Below are 16,467 nucleotides of genomic sequence, written 5' to 3'. Positions count from 1 at the left end.
CATGAACATAAACACATTGATGGCAAATTTCAAAATAAAAGACATAACACAGATAACAGGATCCTGACACAGATATTGATGCACAAACACGAATGTTTTCTATAGACTATAGTATATAGAAAGAATAGACCAGTCTTATAAACTCCCTGATCTCCTTGGTTTTATAATATAAAATGTAATTTAATAGTCATAATAAGATTATTTCCAGTACGTGTCTCAGGCTTACATAAGTATCGTCAACTCACTCATTAGACTCCTCTGCACACTGGTTGAACCGAATCATTCAGTTCTTTTTGAGTCTGTTGTGTTACTTCGGCTGTGCGTCTTGCGTCATCAACCCGGAACTAGTTCGACTGAGTTGTTGTGTTTCTGTGTGTGTATAGATGACTGGCTCATTCTTCACACCCTATATCTCATTACTAAGCCTGAAAACCAGTTGCACCTGTTTTGTTCTTTTCTTGTGTCATGTATGTGGTGAAGTGGGAAGCATTGAGTGGATCTGAGACCGTGAGAGATCTGGCAAGTACCTTTTATCATTATATTTAAAGCAATAATTTATGACAATGACTGGAAATTCAAAAAACAAGTTTAATATATAACTAAAAAGCAGAATCGTCTGATTCTCAGTAGCAAATTTACTTTATTTCTTCATTGGATGAACTGGCTGGTGAATTGATGGAATTCGAACCTCCACCAATAAAGAAACAATAATGCATCTTTTATAATAATTTTTTTTTTCTCCAAAGTTACAATTGGTGAGTCTAGAAAGATTATTTTTGATATAAACAAATTAATAAGTCTTTGTATACACAAGGAAGCTTTTCCACAATCATGAAAATAATGTGATTAAAATGATGTGACGCAGCCGCTCCGCCTCAGACCTACGTAGATCATCTTACATTATATACAGTTGATGGTGACGAACATGAAGCAGGGCAACAACTCACTGCGTGATGAAGCCTATAGAATGCAGTTAGAATGACCCTAAAATTCAAGCTATCAGGGAAAAATCCCCTGTATGAGTTTTTGTCTCATATTTATATCATATAATATATTTCAGCAATGTGACATGAGTGCTGATTTTGTCCCAAATAGCATGAGTGCACATGTGATCTTATTTATTGAACTGTTGTATGAAATTAATAAGTTAATATTGTGTTATTTTACACACAATATTGTCTATTTTTGCTCAATTTTGCCAACAAAAGCCATAGCAGAAGTGTGCATCTCCGAGCAACAAATGGCGATGTTTCGTTTCTGAATGGATCCGCATTTTGAGCGAATCAATCGGGTGAACCAATGATTCATTGGCCCATTGATGAAGAGAGCCATTTACTTCATTCCTGAATGAATCAGCCATTTGAACGAATCAAATGCATGAATGACCCAATGAATTACTCATTTAGACATTTTCCGCCACCTACTGGCAGTTTTATTTTCTTATTTAGAGTATAATTTCATTAAAGGTGCCTTATGCAACTTGTTCCATAATCAAATATCCAATAATAACCCTTATATGTCATCAGCTAACGTTAAAACATAGTATCTGGCAGAGTGTCAGAACTGACATTCCCCCCACTGCCTTGGTAGCCAGCATATATTGGAGTCGGGACGTTTTGGGGCGTGTACATTTGTAAGGGTGTGTGTGAGGTGATAGCCAATGACAGGCTTTGAGGGCAGGTACACTGAGAGTTACAAACACGCCCAATATTTTGTTAAAGTAATGGCGGACGCAAGCCCTACTAGCGACGGAGCTTGCCAAAAAAATAAGAAAAGAAAATATAGCAATGCAAAGAGAGCATCGGATAAAGCCCGGAGTAAAACCAGAGTAAATCTGCGTTTGGCGTTTGTCAGATGGCGGCAGATGAAGTTTGCATTTGGATTGAAGAGCGATGCAGAGTTGGCCACGTTTCTATTGGACAGGTACAGTAATGTAATACCTCATTTATCAGGTTAGCTAGTTAGTCAATGAGTGCTCTAGCTATGTACTGCTGCTAGATTGTTATTTTGCTAGATATCGAAATTATTTGTTCTTGTTAGCTGATCCTACTTTATTAAAAAAAAAATATATATAACATTGATTTAGGAGTAGGATTTATTTCTGCGAGTAGGTCAACATGAGAACTAACGTTATGCAAACGTTAGCTAGCTAAATTACGTCCAAGCAGACGTTCCTTTATTCCATGTGCTGCTGGAAAATATTGTAACAACCTAATGTTCGCAAACATTCATTGTGATCTCTGCAAAAGAGAAAGTAAAAAATATGCTTTGTGGGTTCAGGTTGGTCGACCAAACGTAATAAATTGCACGGAATTTTTAGCTATATTTTGCCTTGTGCAAGTTGGTCAAAAGACGCATATTGTTTATCCCCTATGCAAGCAAAAAGTGTCTCCGCCTACTGGGAAGCAAAGCTGTCAATCAAACTCCGTTAGTAACCGTTACCAGTGTAATTCAACTAATTGCCTATAGGTGGCTCCAAGATGCATAAGGCACCTTTAAAAAAAACTAAAATATTTATGTGATAACTCACCCAAAAGGGAAAATTCTGTCATCATTTACTCACCCTCATGCTGTTTCAATCCTGTATTTCTTTCTTTTATGGAACATAAATAAGATATTTTAAAGATGTTTGGTTACCAATCCATTTTGGTCTGTAAATATATCTAAATACCAATTCAGATGCAACATCAGAATTTTGTTTTAAATCATGGCAATTGTTGCCTAATTTTTTATTTCTTTTTAATTCTGGGTTTTGTTGGTGTGGAAGGAAAGTACGCAGCTCATCAATTCTGGATGTGCTTTCTCTTCGGTTTTTCAGTGGCAGCATCTTTTTCTTTACAACTGAACCATTTTATATTTTATGAGTGATTTGACTCTTAATGTGAATACCATAATTGTTTGATTAATATACAGACAGCCTTTATATTAAGACCTACTGTAGGGCAGGGATCTAATATAATGTTACACATCAGATCATCAGATTTTTCCCAACATATAACCAAATGTTTACATAAGATATAACAGATAATGTTTGCCTGAATACTCGCAAAGACAGATATTTTGAAATACTGTAATTCTTTGTATATACCCTGTGCACATTCTGACATTTTGCCGCCGGCACATGGTTCTTCATCCTAGGTCTGGTACGCAATAACTTGACACTTGCACCGGGGGACATAACTCTTGCACAGAAGTTTCTTTTCATTCCCTGAAGATGCCTGAAGATTTGAAAGACAAACCACCATCAATTCACTTGTGTTTTCCAGAGATTTATAGTAACTTAAGTAATTAAAAAAATATTTATAATTTTTTAATGTGTTATTTTATGTTATTCCTGCTAAAAACCAATAACCAATTTAGAAACCAGGCTTTCTAAAGCTACTTTTTGTAATGTCTATTTGATGCTTTTCTCATTTAACACAATAATACATTTGTATTTAATCAGTTAAAATAACATTATTTACCCATTGCGCATTACCACTCATAGTATACAAATTGAGCAACAGTCATTTTTACATCACGTAATGATATAGAACACAAACACAACCTTTAAAGGGGTCATCGGATGCCCATTTTCCACAAGTTGGTATGATTCTTTAGGGTCTTCATGTAAAGTTTGTAACATACTTTGGTTAAAATTCCTCAATGGTTGTGTAAAACAACACCCTTTTACCTCCTCAAAAACAGCTGTTCACTGCGACCCGTTTCGGTGCATGTCTCTTTAAATGATGAGCAACTGCACCCCATCCCTCTCTTCCAGGGGTGTCGACACAAGACTGCCTGGGCAGACAGTATACAAATGGCTGAGGAAATATTATAATACGGGATAGTCCGTCAGTGGTCGTGGACGGAGAATGAGCAATATTACATCATATTAATGGCTTGGTTATTGAGTGCGTTTAGGCTTTTTGAGGATTAAAAAAGTGAATGAATGGATTTTTTTCATTGTACGGTGGTTGTGTCAACACACTGCAAAGATACATTTATATGCAAAACATTTTTGCATCCGATGACCCCTTTAAAAAAACAACAACTGTTACATATTAACAAACAGAAAATTAAGCTGTTTTTATTAATCTTGCAAGTTCACATTTTACCGTGAAAACATAACTATCCAGTTAAGCATTACACAACACTATAAATATTTTGGGTTGATACATTTCATACACGTTTGTCATACAAAGCACATTTTCACAAACTAGTAAAACTACTTCTGATCAAGTTCAGCAGCATTCCTGAGAATGAAGGATTTGATTTGAAATGACTGAATAAAGAGTATCTGACTGTCATTCTTCTCATTCTCACGTCTGGTAGAAGTGAAAGAAATTTCAGAGCTGCTGTTCAACAACTGTTCAGAAGAGGAAAAAGAAAGATTAACAAATATTATTTGAGGTGAGTGTTTCATCTTTCTTTAGATGTGTTTATGTATATGTTACATCTTATAATGTGTCAATTCTGAGACATTATAAGATTCTTATTCTTTCTGCTTTAGGTTAAGGACAAGTTCCTATCGCTTAGGGTGCTTTGCATCCTTGCAAGCATATTTGGGAAATATTTGACTAAGCAGAGGTGTCCTCTTCGCCTCTCAAGGGACAGCGCAATGTCCCCTTTGGTTCGCTCTGAATCACCCAGCACCGGTTAATAGAATTGCCTATAAAATGTGAATGTTAAAAATTACTAAACTGATCCCAATCCAGCCTGATTTTTGTCCACCTGCCCAAACCACTTTTGACCTTTGACCTACACAATCAAACCCAAAACTGCACAATCTGGCAATATTACTCAGAAGGGGAAAATTATGATAACTGTGTCTGTGGGAATTATGTGGCGCTTGTTAACTTGCTTCAAAAATATAATGACAAACCAGTACAACACTTTGAGAATAGCCTGTAAAGTCACATTCAAAATAGGCTTGATGACTTGAATGCCAGTTATATTGCACTAAGTGACTGTGTAATTAACAGGTGGGAACCATCATGGTGGAATATTTGCCAGATGGAGACCACTCAAACACTCCTGCAGAAACACCATTGAAACAGACTCTTTGTTGAACACTGTCTTTAAGGCTTTCTTGAAAGTATTGTCTTCCTACCTGGGAGTTTCTCCAGCTAATGGTCTATCATATAGATGGAGCAGAGTCATCATTCCTTTAGTTTTTTCAGCCCACATTTTACATGTTTTTAAAGTTTGTCAGGACATTTGTTGAAAGACCATCTGTTGCAGGATTCTTTTTTTTTTTCAAGATAGTTCTTTATGACTCTGTAACACCATACCTCCCTGTGATATAGTAGGTAGGGTTGCCACCTGTCCCGAATTAGCCGGGACGTCCCGTATTTTGGGTCTAATTTATTTGTCCCGTATGGGACCTCCCTTGTCCCGATTAAATAGACTGCTACGCTGTCTATTTAATCCACACTCACGACCATACGAATAACAAACTCTAAATTGACAATTTATTATTCTTTTGGGACAAATTATTGTATGATTTGCGAACAGAATCCGCTGCTGTCTGGTCGCTCCCGGTTCGATCCGGAGTTCCGGACTCGCGCTAACGGCATATCCTTTTCACTGTCCGGCCGGGTTTAGATTTCGGCAAATCAGTTTTGGTGAATTCAAACAACGTGATTATTGTTCATGAGTCCAACATCCAGCCATACAAGAAAACATGAAATCTTCCTGAGGGAAAAGTATGCTATTACTTTCTTTAATTTCTTTAAAATGTAACGTTAGTGCATAATGTTACGAACCTGAAATGACATATACTGTGTGATACAGTACAAATATTTTGAGTGTCCCTGTAAAGAACCACGATTGTCCCGCATTTTTCTTTTCTGAAGTTGACAACCCTAATAGTAGGTGAAAAGCAGCATGTGAAATGAGTAGGATGTCAGAATTCATAGTAATCATAAAATATTAGAAAAAGTTCCCAGATGACTTATGTTTTGCTGGTCAGTAAACACAACGATAGAGAATTCAACATATAGACTTTAATAAACTGATACTCGGGAGAATACAGGAATGATATGAGGTAACTAAATGAACAAAAGGTGAATGTGATCAGTAACTAAGGGAACAAACTGACACACACAAGGTCAACTTACAACAACAGGGCACTCAGTAACAGGGAAAACAGAATAAATAAAAGAAAAAAAGAAAAACTAAACCAAACAGAGCATACACGTTATTCTACTTCATTTGCCAAGTTTCTGAATTTCACATCCAATGGACACTTTATTATACACAGGCCATTGGAGAAGAGTCGTGAATGGCAGGGAAAAAATGCAACTCACTCTATGGCTGTGTTTACACTTGGCATTAACATATGCGACCTGTATCCGGATGTTGTCCACATACACATTGCAAAGACAAGTGTAAATGCACTTCTGATTGGAATGTTATCAAGCCATCGTGTCTGCATTCACAGGTGGACGTCACACAAAACCCCGCCCACTGTCGCACCCGAAAGTTGCAGAACCGTTTTCTCACCACAGCTGGCAACGTTCTCGGACCAATACGCTTCTCTGTACCGTTTCCATTACAGCATCTATACACATTATTAGTTCTTGCAGCCTCTTTATCCTCCTCATTTTGTGAGATTTGTAAAATGTCCCCCGACTGAAAACCGTTTTTAAAAGAAAACCCACCACTTCAGGTTGACTTTGGGTGAACTAACCCTAGAAGGTTCAGAATAAGAAAATACTTTACAGTAATTCTTTACATAGTATCTTGTGTCATTTTACTTGTCTAGTAAATGTATTTTGATTTAAGAATTTTTAGATATTTGGACTGGAAACAAGACAAAAATACCAAGTAAGAAAGGCATTTTTTGCCATGTGAGCTATCACGAAAGTACTTTCAAAATGAAGCCATAATCATGGCATGACACATGTCATAAATATGAAGGAGGTTTTATGCATTTTTATTACAAGTGTCATTAAGTGTATTTGTTTATGCCAGGTTGTCATAACAAAGACATCTCAAACAATGTCATATTTGCATAAAAATGTCATAATTGTGCAAATGACACTTAATGACAGTTGTCATAAACATGCATAAAACCTACTTCATATTCATGACATGTGTCATGTCATCAGAATCAGAATCAGAAATCATTTATTCGCCCTGAATGTTTATACAGACAAGGAATTTACTTTGGCAGGAAGGTGCCTACATATAACATACAACATATACCATATAGTACAAGATATAGGAGCACAAAAAAGCACCAAGAATACCTTTTAAGGCATCGATGCACATATACAAGTGCAAACTACAGCATTGAGTCAAAAAGTTTATCATTTAAGTCAGTGCAACATTTAAGGTCCCTCCTGTAGTCAGTCTCATCCCCGTGGGAGATGAGCCCAATGATGGTAGTATCATCCGCAAACTTCAAGAGTTTGACGGACGGGTGACTGGAGGTGCAGCTGTTGGTGTATAGGGAGAAAAGCATAGGAGAGAGAACGCAGCCCTGTGGAGAGCCGGTGCTGATGGTGCGGAGGTCAGACACATGTGATCCCTGCTTAACACACTGCTTCCTGTCAGACAGGACCCCCTCCAGACAGAAGCCGAGTCGTTAGCAGAGAACTGTTGTTGAAGCCTCTCTGAATACAGTCGTTTAGCCTCTTTCACTGCTTTTTCGAACCTGTTTTTCGACTCTCTAAAAATGACTCTGTCCCCACTCCTAAACGCTTCTTCTTTCTCCACCCTCAACCTTCTGAGTTTACTTGAGAACCAGGGCTTATCGTTATTAAAAATCACTCTGGTGCGTGTTGGAATACAGCAGTCTTCACAGAAGCTGATGTATGACGTTACAGCCTCTGTGTGCTCATCCAGGCTATTGGTAGTAGACCTGAACATGTCCCAGTCAGTAGAGTCCAAGCACGCCCGCAGGTCTTCTAAGGCCTCACTGGTCCACCGTTTTGATGTCTTTACAGCAGGTTTACAGAGTTTTAATTTCGGCCTGTAAGCAGGAATCAGGTGAACCATGGCATGGTCAGAGTGACCCAGTGCTGCTCGTGGGACTGCATGGTAGGCTTTACTAACTGTAGTGTAGCAATGATCCAGAGTGTTATCTCCTCTTGTAGGGCATTTAATAAATTGACTATATTTGGGGAGATCATGGCTAAGATTACCTTTAACAGTAAGTAATATCTTCACTAGAGGAAGCGGGGGCCGGTGAGAGGATTTTTCACGAGTGAAGATATTACTGCGCCAAGTCGAAGTGCTTACAAGCACTTGCTATGGTATTCCGCCATACAATATAGTTATCCATTTTACACGCTTAGAAAAGCACAACGTTTTGTTTTGTGTCACCGTCCTAGGTCGAGTTACACTACGCGAGTAACTGTATTTAAATAGGGAAAACGTGGAGGTGTTTGGTAGCTTCTCTGCTTGGCCCATATTGAATGAACTGGGCTAAGCTAAGTGCTAACAAAGTTTCGCCGCAAGACAGAGCGATTGAGTGCACGCACTGAGACGAGAGAGGTATGTATCAACTCGTCTTAGTTAAGGGAATAACATAGTTTAATATGAAAAATCGGTGGAGTATCCCTTTAACGTTAGCTCTCGGTGCCATGTAAACACCAACCAAAATGAATGACGCAAACTCGCGAGGCGAGTAAAAAGGTTTACAGTTTATAAAAAAAATTCCAAGTCTGAGGAACAATGTTGCTGAATCACTGTAATATCAACACACCAGCTACTGTTGATATAAAAACAAATACCTCCGCCTTTCATCCTTCCAGAAAGAGCCGTAACCCGATCCGCTCTCAGCAACCTAAAGCCGGCCAGTTGTAACGAAGAATCCGGAATCAGATCGCCCAGCCAAGTCTCAGAGAAACATAGGACAGACGCTGTTAGAAAGTCTCTGTTTTTCACCATCAGCAGCTGGAGCTCATCCATTTTGTTGCACAATGAACGAACGTTCGAGAGAAAGATGCTTGGTAGCACAGGGCGATTCCCACGTCCGCGTAGCCGCACAAGAACACCCCCTCGCTTTCCCCTTTTCCGCCGGCGTTCCCTTGCTTGTACACAGCCGAGACCAGCTATGACTAGAATGCCCACTAATTCTGCCACTGGGAGCAGGAAAGTGGGAAGTAAATTCGCTGGAGTTGTATGCCTGATGTTTAAAAGCGCTTCTCTTGTAAGAGAACGCCGGAGATCTTGATACGACACTGAGTTAACAAACACCACAAAACAACATAAGACGCACCATCCGACCGTGGCTGCCGTATGCATGTCATGATTATGAAGGTGTCATGTCAGTCTTATGCACACCCCTTCAAGTAAAGTGTTACCCAAGTCTTTTGCAAGAATATCCACAGTGGCCTCAGAAACCTTTTAAAACAATAAAGATGCAGATTATAGTACAGGTAATGTTATATTTTCAAAGCTGCTGCTCTAATATACTTCAGGAAAAAAAACAAATAACTACAATTGCAATAGGCTGTAACTCATGAAAAACAACTCAATTCCTGAAGCTCCAGCACTCAGCTAGGCAATATTTTCAATCTATCCAAATAATGAATTCACGTCCTACATTTCCTTCTTATTTTAAAAATCTCTATACTCTTCCAAAAGACAGACACTACAGCTTAAGTACGCCATTTTTGAAGCTCGTACGAAAAACCTAGATCAAGTTACATTTAAATACATATAACGGCCTAATAAACATGATGTGTGTATCGAATATTTGTAAAACTCACACAATCTTCACATTTCATTCAGAACATTACATGACTGGAAATGAACTCTATAAGTAATGAAACGCCGACCAGTGAGTCCAATACAATATTGCTACACATTTATTTTAAACCTGTAAATCCACGATTAGCACTGATCTGAGAATATTATTCTTTACTGCTCAGCGTGCAGCGGATAGCCCAGCTCAGAACACATCTGACCATTTATAATGAATTTTATTAAAACGATTTCCACTTCTTTCAACACATAAACTCAAGTTCAAACAATGCCTTAAAGGGTTAGTTCACCCAAAAATGAAAATTCTGTCAGTAATTACTCATCCTCATGTTGTTCCAACCGCGTAAGACCTTCGTTCATCTTCGGAACACAAATTAAGATATTTTTGATGAAATCTGAGTGCTGGATTCACTTCTCCATAGGCTTCTAGGTGGCCCAAACTTGCTGGCCCAGAAAAGTTATTAAAGAGATCGTTAATATAGTCCAAGTGACTACAGTGGCTCAATCTTAAGTATATCAAGCGACGAGAATACTTTTTGTGCGCAAAAACAAACAAAAATAACGACTTTATTCCACTATTCATTTCCTTCTCTCTGGGCCTCGTAGTGTTTTTGCGTAGCGCGTCTGTGTTACACGTCAGACACATGACCAGTGTCGGCCAATAGTGAGCCTACATGGTGACGTGTAACACAGACGCGCTGCGCAAAAACACTACGAGGCCCAGAGAGAAGGAAATGAATAGTGGAATAAAGTCGTTATTTTTGTTTGTTTTTGCGCACAAAAAGTATTCTCGTCGCTTGATATACTTAAGATTGAGCCACTGTAATCACTTGGACTATATTAACGATCTCTTTAATAACTTTTCTGGGCAAGTTTGGGCCACCTAGCAGCCTATGGAGAAGTGAATCCAGCACTCAGATTTCATCAAAAATATCTTAATTTGTGTTCCGAAGATAAACGAAGGTCTTACGCGGTTGGAACAGTATGAGGGTGAGTAATTACTGTAATGTCTGCCACTATTTATAAGCATAAAAATCATCCAACAACTATTGGCACATATTGCAAAGAACTGCTATTTTTAAAGCAAATACAATATATCACTAAGAAAATGTTTAGTGCAAACAGCCACTGTCAGTTAAAAAAATATATAGATACAAATAAAGAAAAACACGTTGAATGATTTCTAAAGTTACACATACGTTTAATGTTAACTACTGCAGCTCTGGATAACCTATAAATGTAACAGCTGAAAAACAAATCAAAGCAGCCAACTCTAAAGCTGACTACTGGCAAATATTGTATTTCATAACAAACATAAAAAAAAACACACATTCCAATTCAATACATTTAAAGAATTATTTTATTTAAACACTTAAATGTTATAACATGACAAAGCCAACAAACTTTCCAATAAAAAAAAAAAAGACACTACAAGTTACATTTTCAATTATGTCCATTTAAAACTTTACAAAGAACATCAGTTGTCTTGCATAAACAAAATTAGCATCTCTACACATTTTCAGAACAAATGTAAAAAAAAAAAAAAAAGAAGTACATTAAATGAATGCAAACTGTTTTAAATGGACAAAAAAAAAAAAAAGAGTAGGCATTACAATTACCACTTCAAATAAAATAATAAACCACAACATAAAACCTTCAACTGTTACAAAATATTTTTCCAAACATAAGGATTCTTTAATATTCTAACAAAAAACCTTCACCTATATCTTAGGTATCAACACAGAAATATTAAATCACCCTATTTCCCATTTTAATTAAACAAATCAGTTAACATTAAATCAACCTGCTCAGTGAATTTTACTTTTCACTTGCTGTTGGCATAGGCTCATTTAACAAATTATCGCCTTCAGCAAACCAGCTCTCATTTTCAATTACTTCAAGCAAATTTTCCTCTTCGTCCACAGGCTTTACAGCATTCTCCACCTTCCCCAGTGCAACCACTGTGTTATCCAGCATTTCGAAACTGCACAATCCCATCTCAAACAAATGTTCCTCAATGTCCTGTCTATCCGACAGTAGCTGAAGAAGTCCCTCTTTCTTCAAATGACTTGTCAGGACTGAATTGGGCACTTTAAAATCCTCTTCGCCAAAATCTCCTGACAAAGAGACTTTGGCAGTTACATTGGCCTGAAAACTGCCAATCCTCTGCAGCATCCCACACTTTTCCCAACGGTGACATTTCTGTTTGCCATCAAACTCTGCCTGCCAGGCAGAGCACTTTGTACAGCATCGCCGTACAGTGACCTCTGCGCCAGTGACATGACCGGTCAATTTTCTGCCCACCCCCTCATCAACTGCAAATGATGAAGCATCCAAACTCACATCAGACAAAGCTGCCACCTCGTTCATCTCAGTACTTCAAGTTGCGGTGAGGAAAAGATCACCACCAAACTCCCTGGTGGACACATTTGTGATGTCGTACGACTGACCACTGATCAATGCTCCCAGCTGCCTCTCCCACAACTGAATCTTTATGTGACCCGTGTGATCAGCTATATGACAAGTTTGCATCTCAACAAACACACCATTCATATCCACCATTTTAGGCGCAGAACTGACATGAATCACCTTCACTTTGACAGCAGGAACCTGAAACACAAAAAAATATTTGTATTTACCTAACAAAAACACACAGACACAGAAAAACAACTTCTATGACATAGTCATACGTTTTATGTTCTGCAAAACAAAAAAACAAGTGCATATTTAACAAGATAGTACACTGACATTGCTTCAGAATAAAATATATTTACAACTTAAAAATGTTTTTAATTTTTTTTACAAACAAGCAACTTTATTCAAACAATTGAATGACTTATTTACTTACACAAAACAAGACTTATTGAACGTGTCACCACCGCATTTCTACACTTATAAAATGCAATTCAATGTGGAAGTTATCCAAGTATTAAGAATACACAATACATTACAAGTTATATTTTGGGGCATGTATTCTGTAACAATACGTTTTGAAAGAACCTTTCCCAACACTGTTAACCACCTAGAAGAAGCCATTTATATAGCTTACTTTTACATAAATCAATCTCAAACCTGTCCTGGAGGACCCCCAACACTGCACGTTTTCTTTGTCTCCCTAATCAGACACACCTGATTCAACTCATCAGCTCATTAACCCATGTGATAATGAGCTGATGAGTTGAATCAGGTGTGTTTGATTAGGGAGACAAAGAAAACGTGCAGTGTTGGGGGTCCTCCAGAACAGGTTTGAGAACCACACCAAACGCTCAATATACCCTACTCAACTAAATTACTACTAAATTAAAAGCAAAACAAATCAGTAACTTCTTACGTTCTGCTTTGGGGCCATTCACATCAGCAATGGTCTTATATTTCACCAGTGGGTTTTTAATGGGAAAGCCAAGGTTGAGCACCACAGAAATGTCAGTAGAGCCACCGCACTGGATATCAAATTCTCCGCCATCTCTACCTGGGAAAACAACCAAATTAATACACATTAATAAACAGTAACATTACATAAAAGCGTAAATATTTACATAACCAAATAGATACTTACTGACACAGCGTTTGATTTGTTGTAGTTTCACTGGTCTTTTGTTCTTATTTGCTTGCAAAAAAGATGTCAGTTTTTCTGCCGCGAAAACAACGACATTGTGAAAGTCATCCCGGCTGGTTTGCAAAACTGCATTAAAGTAGTTGTTACCAGTCCGACATGATTTTTTCACTGGACTAACATTGTGCACATATCCACAAATAACATCTTTAACATCTTTACTTTCCTCAAACTTAAGTTTTTTAACCGACGAAGCCATTATGCACGTGCTACAGCAGTGTTGTGTTGTGTTCCCAACCCTGCTCCTAAAATACCCCCAACACTGTATGTTTTCATTATCTCTCTAATCAAACTTGTGATAATGAGCTGATGAGTTGAATCAGGTGTGTTTGATTATCTTTTCCAACTTATCGCTTTCACACTGGCAGTTTAGTGCGGACCGGGGCACGGTTCGCATGAAAAATCGCTAATGTGAACGCTGTCATCGGACCCGGGTGCGCACTAGAGTACCGAACCCGAGACTACCTGGAGGAGGTGGTCTGAGCTCGGTTGCTCCCGAACCGTGGCGTGGTTCGCGTTAATGTGCAAGCAACACGGACTCGGGTACGTGCTTGTTCAGGAAGTATAGTATCCCGCGCATGCGTATCACTGTCGCATCAGTGAAAAATCTTCTGCGAGCAGCAGAAACACGGCGTCCCCTGGATATGTGCTGAATTACACCATGTAATGAACATAAACGTAGTTGTCTCTCACTATGTTGTGCATAATAGCACCAAAAAAACAGACAAATTACAGCTATGCTCAGTCGAGTTGTATTCTCCATGCGTTTTCCGTGTGCGTTTGCGATGACGTAAGATCACTGCAAACGCACCTGGGTTCGATACAACTAATTGAGTGTGAAACCAGACCAACGCTGCGGGGGGCGCCGGGAACTAGCGCACTCGGGTTCGGACCGCAGCAAACGAACCCAGTGGAAAAACGCCCTTAAACTACATTAATATTTAACTTTAATCTAGTTCTAAAGTCTTTTCTAAATTTAACTATATAAAAAAGACTTTCAAATTGACTTGAATCTCGTATAACTTATATAAAAAAATAGATTAGCCTACTTTGATAACTTAAATTAATATAAATTAAATTAATAAATATAAAGCACTTCTTCCCATGGATTATTGATCTTTTAGACCTATGCTATCTATCTATCTATCTATCTATCTATATATATATATATATATATATACACACACACATTAGACCTATTTACAATATTTAAGAATACATCTATTAATAAATATTTAATATGAAATCCTTTGTTCCAGTGAAATAAGGAGACAATTCAAATAGGATCAAATGAAAAAGGAAACATTTATTAAACATTTGCTGAACCTTATAAACACAAAACACTTGTAGTTAAACAAGAACAAATATAACAGTAATGAAGCTGAACTCGACAACATCTCTACTTCAAGCCTCCGAACCAGCAGACACAGCGTTGCCTTGCTCTGTTAGCTCTGCATTACTGTTAGACACGGAATCAATGTTGATGATGTTGAAATTCTGCAGCAGAGCGATAACATCTCAGATCATTATCTAGTCTTGTGTAAACTCCTTGTAGCCAAGGCTGCAAAGCCGACTCCCATGTTACAAATATGTTAGACCTATCACTTCTGCCACTAAAGATTGCTTTATTAATAAACTTCCTGATCAGTTTCATCATCTCAGCATCCCAGATAGCTTAGAAGAACTCGATATTGCAACAGAAACTCTCTCTTTTCCAGCACTTTAGACACAGTTGCTCCTTTGCTCCTACGCCGTAGTACAACGAGCACACTCAGGCCCTTAAGAGAGCAGCCAGAAAAATGGAGCGCAACTGGAAGAAAACAAAACTAGAGGTTTTTCGCATTTCATGGAAAGAGAGCTCGATTGCATACAGAGAGGCCTTAAAAGCTGCTAGATCTGCTTATTTTTCAACCCTATTATAAGAAAATAAACAAAACCCTAGGTATTTATTTGAAACAGTGGCTAAACTAACGAAAAATAAAGCTTCAAGCCCAGAAGTTTCCAAGCAGCACAGCAGTAATGACTTTATGAACTTCTTCACTTATAAGATTGATAATATCAGGGAGAAAATTATAACCATGCAACCGTCTACTACAGTATCGTATCAGTGAGAGCATTGTATTCTCCCTAAGGAAAAAATTTGATTCATTCATTGCCATAGAAAAGGAAGAATTTGCTAAACTCGTTAAATCATCTAAATCGACAACATGTATATTAGACCCTATATTGACTAACCTACTGAAAGAGATGCTTCCAGAGGTCATAGATCCTCTTCTTAATATCATTAATCCATCTTTGTCATTGGGATAGGTACCAAAAACGTTTGAGCTGGCTATGATTAAACCGCTTGTTAAAAAAACACAACTTGATCGTACAGAATTAGTCAATTACAGGCCAATCTCGAATCTACCATTTCTGTCAAAGATACTAGAAAAGGCAGTATCCTCACAACTATGTTCCTTTTTAAAAAAGAAATTATATCTGCGAGGATTTTCAGTCAGGATTAGAGTCTCAGAGTCTGAGTTCAGTCTCATAAGAGTCGCATATGATTTGCTCTTATCATCCGATCGTGGTTGTATCTCTCTATTAGTGTTACTCGATCTTACTGCTGCATATGATACTATTGACCACAACATTCTTTTAAATAGACTCGAAAATTATGTTGGCATTAGTGGAATTGCACTAGCATGGTTTAAATCATACTTATCTGACCGTTATCAGTTTGTAGCAGTAAATGAAGAGATGTCTCATCAATCACAAGTTCAGTATGGCGTACCACAAGGCTCAGTACTAGGACCGTTGCTGTTCACTCTGTACATGCTACCCTTGGGAGATATCATTAGGAAACATGGAATTAGCTTTCACTGTTATGCTGATGATACTCAGCTCTGTATTTCTTCACGCCCCGACGAAACTTACCAATTCACAAAATTAACGGAATGCATAGCTGATATAAAAAATTGGATGACTAGTAATTTCCTACTTCTTAATTCTGAAAAAATTGAGATTCTAATTATTGGACAAAAAACTTCCTCACGTAATAACTTAGAATACAGTCTAACACTTGATGGCTGCTCTGTCAAGTCTTCATCGTCGGTTAGGAACCTGGGTGTGCTCTTTGATACCAATCTTTCATTTGAAAGTCACGTGTCTAG

The 16,467-nt window shown here is 38.0% G+C and overlaps 1 protein-coding gene across 1 annotated transcript in view; it reads left to right on the top strand.

Moving 5' to 3' along the window:
• Positions 1-362: 362 nt before the first annotated feature.
• Positions 363-16,467, top strand: part of LOC309496108 (membrane-spanning 4-domains subfamily A member 4A-like) — a 39,984-nt gene continuing 23,879 nt past the window's right edge. The window contains exons 1-2 of the mRNA XM_082166101.1: positions 363-519; positions 4,315-4,392. The gene's annotated coding sequence lies outside the window, so the exon portion shown is untranslated. The remainder of the gene's footprint in view (positions 520-4,314; positions 4,393-16,467) is intronic.

Source organism: Leuciscus leuciscus, assembly GCF_965113295.1.
Source record: "Leuciscus leuciscus genome assembly, chromosome: 4".
Taxonomy (NCBI): Eukaryota; Metazoa; Chordata; class Actinopteri; order Cypriniformes; family Leuciscidae; genus Leuciscus; species Leuciscus leuciscus.
This window is presented reverse-complemented; position numbering and strand designations above follow the sequence as displayed.